Here is a 7,471-nt window from a genome sequence, read left to right on the forward strand (position 1 = left end):
GTCCTAAGAAACAAAAAAGCACTTTACCTACAGAGGAACAAAGATAAAAATTACATCCAACCTCTCAGAAACCACGCAAGCAAGAACAGAATAGAGTGAAATTTTAAAAAGTCTAGAGACAAAAAAACCCCACCAAGCTAGAATTCTGTACCGTATGAAATTATCCTTCAAAAGTGAAGGAGAAATAAACACTTCCTCACACAAACAAAAACGGATGGAATTTGTGGACAGGAAATCGGTCTTGCAAGAAATGTTAAGAACAGATATTTACACAGGGGGCGGGGTTTGACTCTGGGGTGCCCTCAGCCGGCCTCACCTGAGCAGTGGAGCATCCTGGAGACACTGAAGTGGCTGAGGCTGCTTGCTAACTTACGCTGCAGGCCACCCAAAGAGGACGGAAGTGCAAATGCTTCAAGTTGAGGCTACCCACAGAGGACTTTTCTTCCTGCTGCACAGTTCAGCCAGGCTCCCGAGCACTTCCCGACTAAAACCCCTGATGCCGCGCTGTCAGGCCGCTTCATCTTGCTCTTCATTTCTGGTTAACGCGGTGTAAACGACTCTTTCCCCAGTGGAAGGAAGGAGGCCCATGGAGGGATGCTGGGTTTTTAGTCAGGCTGCCAACAGGCCGCCCCCCAGGCCCTGGAGGCCCGAGAAGACGCTGACTGGTGGGAGGGGTCCTTTTTAAGTCCACTGCCTCTTGGTCCTGTTAAGTTCTGTCACTGGGTTCTGGACTTATACCCTGACAGCAGCCCGAATGGCGGAAACTAAGGTGAGAGGATTTCAGGATGATTTCCATCTTGACTTAGACGTTTAAAAAGATCTTCCTGCTGGAGCAGGGGCGCCTGGGTGGCTCAGTCGTTAAGTGTCTGCCTTCGGCTTGGGTAGTGATCCCAGGGTCCTGGGATCCAGCCCCACCTCCTGCTCTCTGCTGGGCGGGAAGTCCGCTTCTCCCTCTCCCGCGCCCCCTGCGTGTGTTCCCTCTCGCCCTGTCTCTCTCTCTCTGTCAAATAAATAAAATCTTAAAAAATAAAAATAAAAATAAAAATCTTCCTGCTACCAAAAAAACCCCCAAAACAAAAACAAACAAAAACCCTCACATTTTTTGCAAGAACCCTGAGCTGTTCCTCCCAGCTGTGAGCTGCCCCAGGCATCCAAATCGAAGACTTTAGTCAAACCCCAATACATATAAGGAATATCGTGATGGTGGATGGTGTTTGCACTCCTTTGCTATCAGGTACTTCATATAAAGATGTGTCGCTGCATCATTTGGCTAGAACAGCACTTTCGGGTTTGATGCATCAGACCAGTGTTCCAAACGAAGTTGTTGATTATATCATCTTTGGCACAATTATACAGGAAGTGAAAACAAGCAATGTGATAGAGAAGGTGCCCTTGGAGCTGGCTTCTCTGATAAGAATCCTGCTCATACTAGCTTGCATCTCTGCCAGCCAAGCCAGGACCACAGACCTTGGCTTGATTGTTTCTGGCCAATGTGAGGCAGTTGTGGGAGGTGGTGTAGAGTTAATCTCTTCGTCATTCAAGGAAAATGAGGAAGACGATTCTTGAATCAGTAAGGCCAAGACTGGGTCAGCCACTCTCTTTAACCTCTAAATTCAGATTGAATTTCTTACCACTTGAGCACCCTCTGGGGAGAGGATGGGCACTCTGCAGGCCGACTGGTCACTGCCTTTGCTTTTTCTGACTGAAATAAGATGAGTATGTACTTTGTTTCCACAGCCTGACCATAAGGACACAAGAAGAAGGGCTCCTCTCTGATGTTGTACCCTAAAGAGTACCAAGAAAAGATACAGTTACCAAAGATGATTGCATTCATCCTTTGTCCCTGGAGCAGATGGCTAAACAAAAACCTGCATTCATCAAGTCCTGTGGTATAACGACAGCTGCAAATTCTTCTTTCCTGACCGATGGTGAATCAGTAGCGTTGATTATGGCAGACGACAAAGCTCTGGCCATGGGTTATAAATGGAGGGCATTTTGAGGTGTTTTGTGTAAGTACCTCAGGATCCAAAAGAGCAACTTTTACTCAGACAATATATGCTATTCCAGAAGTTCTAGAGAAGGCAGGATTAACTGATACTGATGCTTTTGAATTTGAGGAAGTTTTCTCAGGTCAGATTTTGGCTAATTTGAAAGCCACGGATTCTGATTTGTTTGCACAAAAATACATGGTTAGCAAAACCAAGTCGTTGGATTGCCTACTTTAAAGAAGTTTAACAGCTGGGGTGGATGGCTGTCCCTGAGATACCTATTTGGAGCCACTGGCTGCAGGTTGGTCATGGAACCTGCCAACCGATTACAGAAGGAAGGAGGCCAGTATTCCTTAGTGACTGCCTAGACAGCCGGAGAGCAGGACCATGCTATGATAGTAGAAGCTTATGCAAAATAACAGATCAGGAAGAGGTGACCTGGAGTTTCTGTGCAACACTCGTGCTAGGTAATGCCATTTCAGTGAATCATTAAATGATATCTATAATTTCTAGCTCCTCTTAGGAAAACAAAATTTGTGGCCCTCTATTAAATGCTTTGCAGTTAAGGCTCACTAGTATTCTGAGCTTTCCAATAATCATGGCTTGCTGCTCTTTCAGGGATTACTTAGCCACCAGAATCTCACACAGTGATAGGCTGAGGCATTTGTTTTTGGTCTTTATTTTCATTAAAGACTAGATGAGTGGTTGCAATTTGGGGGAGAGGTTAGCTGAGATTTGGAATCATCTTTGTAACATTTGCAAATTCCTATATGTAACATAAAGTTAGCTGTTTTCTATGAAATACAAACCGGTGTGCCTAAATTAACTTAATTATGAAAAGATAATTCAGAATCTAAATAAGTGGAGAGGTATTATCTCTAAAAACGTTTTTCAGAGACAATGAAAATAATACAGATCAGAAACTCAGATCTACATAAAGGAAGAGCATCAAAAAAGGAATAAGTGAGAATAAAATAAAAACTTTTCTCTTAATTGATCCAACATAATTTTTTTCAAAATAATAATACCAACAATGTATTCCAGTGTATATGCTTATGTATATATCATATATGCTTCTGTATGCTTATTTATAAGTGAAATGAATGACAGCAATGATACAAAGAACAAGAAGGAATTATGTTTATTTTATAATAAGGTACTGACATTACGGGGATGATGTGGTATACTGTCATTTGAAAGTGGACTTAAATTAGCTGTAAATATGTATTGCAAACCCTAGGACAAACAAAAAATATATGCTATATGCTAAAAAAAAATGAGAAAAAAATGAATTCTATAAAATGCTCATTTAGAACCACAAAAGGCAGAAAGAGAGTGGAAGATAAGAGTAGAAACAAAGTATAGGAGCATCAGATAGAAAACATTAACAAATATGGTAGATATGAGTCCAAATATATCCGTAATCACTGGAAAACCAATGGTCTAAATGCACCATTTAAATGGTAAAGATTCTCAGAGTGAATAAAAAACAAGACTCAATTTCATGAAGTCAACAAGAAAAACAGTTTAAATATAAAGAGACATACAAATTAAAAGTAAGTGGATGGAGAAAATACACTATGCTAATACATATCAAAAGAAAGCATAAATAGCTATATTAATTTCAGACAGCAGATTTCAAAGAGAAGTTTATTACAGTTAAAAAATGACATTATGTAATGACAAAGAGATCAATTCCCCAAGAAGTCATAACAATTCTTAATGTGTATATGCTTAGCAACAGAGCATCAAAGTGTGAGAGGCAAAAACTAAGAGAACTACAAAAATAAATAGATGAATCCACTAACATAGTTGGAGACTTCCAGAACCCTCTCTCAGAAATGGACAGATCCAGTAGGCAGAATATTAGTAAGGACATAGTTGAACACAATACCATTAATCAACTGGATGTAATTGACATCTGTAGACTAAATCCTACAGCAACATCAGTATGCACATTCTTTTCAAGCTTCACATTCACCAATACTGACCACATTCTTGCCCATAAAACACACCTTAACAAATTTAGAAGAAAAGAAATCCTACCATGTCTACTCAGATCAGAGTGGATTTAAACTAGAAATCAATAATAGATAACAGGAAAATCCCACAATATGTAGAGACTAACCAGCACACTTCTAAATACAGACATGCCTCATTTTATTCTGCTTCATTTTATTGCACTTCATAGATAATGCATTTTTTACAAATTGAAGGTGTGTGGCAATCCTGCATCAAGCAAGTCTGTGGGTGCCATTTTTTCCAAGAGCATTTGCTTACTGTGTGTCTCTCTCCAATTTTGGTAATTTTTACAGTATTTCAAACTTTTTCATTATTATTTTATTTGTTATGGTGATCTGTGATCAGTGATTATGACTCACTGAAAGTTCAGATGGTGGCTAGCAGTTTTTAGCAAAAAATTATTTTTTAATTAAGGTATGTACATTTTTTTAGACATAATGCTATTGCACACTTAATAAACTACAATATGGTATAAACATAACTTCTATATGCACTGGGAAACTAAAAATTTCATTTGACTCACTTTATTGTGATATTTGCTTTATTGCAGTGGTCTGGAATTGAACCTGTAATATCTCCCAGGTATTCCTTTACTACATAGGTCAAGGAAGAAATCTCAAGAGAAACTTAAAAATATGTTTTTCCTAAATGAAAATGATGAAAGAACTTATCAAAACTTGTGAGATGCAGCTACAGCAGTATTTATAGGGAAATTTATAGCACTGTATGTATAAGAGAAGAAGAAAGATCTAAAATAATCTAAATTCCCATATTAAGAAACTAGAAAGAGAACAGCAAATTAAACTCAAGGTAAGCAGAAGGAAAGAAATAATAATAATTAGAGCAGAAATCTGTGGAATTTAAAAGAGAAAATCAATGGATTAAATTAACAAAACCAAAAGCTGTTTCTTTGAAAAAAATAAAATAAATCGGTAAGTCTTTAGCCAGGCTAACTAAGAGAAAAAGGGAGAACACAAATTGTTAATATCAGAAATGAAAGAAGGGACATCACTACAGACCCTGTAAACATTAAAAGAATAGTAAAGGAATAATATGAACAATGCCATGCCCAGAAATTTGGCAACCTAGATGAAATGGGCCAATTCTTTTATTTTTTTTTAAGATTTTGTTTATTTATTAGAGAGAGAAAAAGCATGAGAGGGGGGAGGGTCAGAGGGAGAAGCAGACTCCTCACTGAGCAGAGAGCCTGATGTGGGACTTGATCCTGGCCACATAGGTGCCCTGGGCCAATTCCTTTAAAGACATAATTTGCCAAAACTCACACAAGACAAATAGACAAATAGCCCTATTTCTATTGAAGAAATTGAATTAATGTTTCACAACCTTCTAAAACAGGAAGCACCAGGCCCAGATGGGTTCACTGATGAATTACACCAAAAACTTAAGGAATGGGGCACCTGGGTGGCTTAGTCAGTTAAGCATCTGCCTTCAGCTCAAGTCATGATCCCAGGGTCCTGGGATTGAGGCCCACATTGGGCTCTCTGCTCACCGGGGAGCCTGTTTCTCCCTCTCCCTCTGCCTGCTGCTTCCCCTGCTTGTGTTCTCTCTCTCTCAAATAAATAAATAAAATCTTAAAAAAAACTTAAGGAATAAATTATACCAATTCTATACAATGTTTTTTGGAGGATGGAAGTAGAGGGAATACTTCCTAATTTATTCTTTGTGGCCAGCATCACCCTAATAACAAAACCAAATAAAGATACTACAAGAAAACAACAGACCAATATCTCTCATGATCAAGAATCCTCAACAAAATATTAGCAAGTGAGATCCATCAATGTATAAAAAGAATTATACAACCAAGTGGATTTATCCCAGGTATGCAAGGCAGGTTTAGGAATTCAAAAGCCAATTAATCCAATCCATCAGTGGACCAAAAAAGCAAAATCACATGATTGTATCAATAAATGTAGAAGTGCTTGCTAAAATTCAACCACCACTTATTAAAAAAAAAAAACTCTCAGTAAGTTAGAAATAGAGCCAAACATCCTCAACTTAATAAGGAGTATCTACAAAAACCCTACAGCTAACATCATACTTAATGAGAAACTAAAAAATTTCCCACTAAGATCAGAACAAAGCAAGGATGTCTCCTTTCACCATTGTTTTTAAAACATTATTCTGGAAGTTCTAGCTAATACAGTAAGACAGGAATAAGAAATAAAGGACATATAGATTCGAAAGGAAGAAATAAGACTATCTTTGTAAATGACATGGTCATCTGTGTAAAAAATCTGAAAGAATTGGCAAAAAATTCCTAAAACCAATAAATGATTATAATAAGGTTGGAGAGTAGACATTACTATACAAAAGTCAATTGCTTTCCTATATATCAGCAAGTAGATTATAGTAGTAGTAGTTAAACAAGTAGAACAGGTAGTTGAATGAGTAGAATTTGAAATTAAGAATACAATGCCATTTACATTAGCACTAAAAAAATGAAGTAGTTATAAAGTTAACAAAATATGTATAAGATCTATATGAGGAAACCTATAATGCACCGGTGAACAATATAAAAGAAAAACTAAATAAATGGAGAGATGGTCCATGTTCATGTACAAGAAGACTCCATATTGTCAGTAGGTTCACTTTTCCCATCATGATCTATAGTTTCAAAGCAATCCCAAACAAATTCTCAGCAAGTTATTTTGTGGATATGGATGAGCTAATTCTAAAGTTCATATGTGGAGTCAGAAACCCAGCATAGCCAACAAAATATTGAAGAACAAAGTTGGAGAAGACACTATGTGACTTCAAGGCTTTTTATAATCTACAGTACTTAAGGAGGCATGAAATTGGTGGGGGAAAAAAAAAACAACAGGAAATTGATCAGTGGAACAAAACAGAGCACAGAAGGAGACCCACATAATATAGTTGACTGATTTTTTTATAAATGAGCAAAAGCAGTACAATGGAGCAAAGACCATCTCTTCAACAATTGATGCTGGAACAACTGGACATCCATATGTAAAAAAAAAATGAATCTAGACACAGACCTTGCACACTTCACAAAAATAACTCAAAACACATTGCATATCTAAGTATAGGTAACATAAAAGTTAGTATACCGTGGGTATGGTGATAACTTTTTAGATGCAACACTAAAGTCTTGATCCATGAAAAACATAATTGATAAACTATACATCATTAAATTTACAAACTTCTGCTCTGTGAAAGACCACATCAAGAGAACAAGAAGATTAAGCTTTAGATTGGGAGCAAATATTTGTAAAAAAAAATCTGATAAAGGACTATTACCCAAAACACACAAAGAACACTCAACAGTAATGAAACAACTTGATTAAAAAGTGGGCTGAAGACCTTAATATATACTCCCAAAAAAGGTATACAGATGGCAAATGAGCATATGAAAGATGATCCATATCATGTCATCAAGGAAATGCAAATTAAAATGAGATACCACTACAAACCTATTAGAT

General features: G+C 37.4%; 1 pseudogene; it reads left to right on the plus strand.

The window, feature by feature from the left end:
* Positions 1–406: 406 nt before the first annotated feature.
* On the plus strand, positions 407–2,407 carry LOC112825985 (trifunctional enzyme subunit beta, mitochondrial-like; annotated as a pseudogene).
* Positions 2,408–7,471: the final 5,064 nt, after the last annotated feature.

Source organism: Callorhinus ursinus, unplaced genomic scaffold (assembly GCF_003265705.2).
Source record: "Callorhinus ursinus isolate GAN/ISIS: 27379988/994484 unplaced genomic scaffold, GSC_fseal_2.0 scaffold4, whole genome shotgun sequence".
Classification (NCBI taxonomy): Eukaryota; Metazoa; Chordata; class Mammalia; order Carnivora; family Otariidae; genus Callorhinus; species Callorhinus ursinus.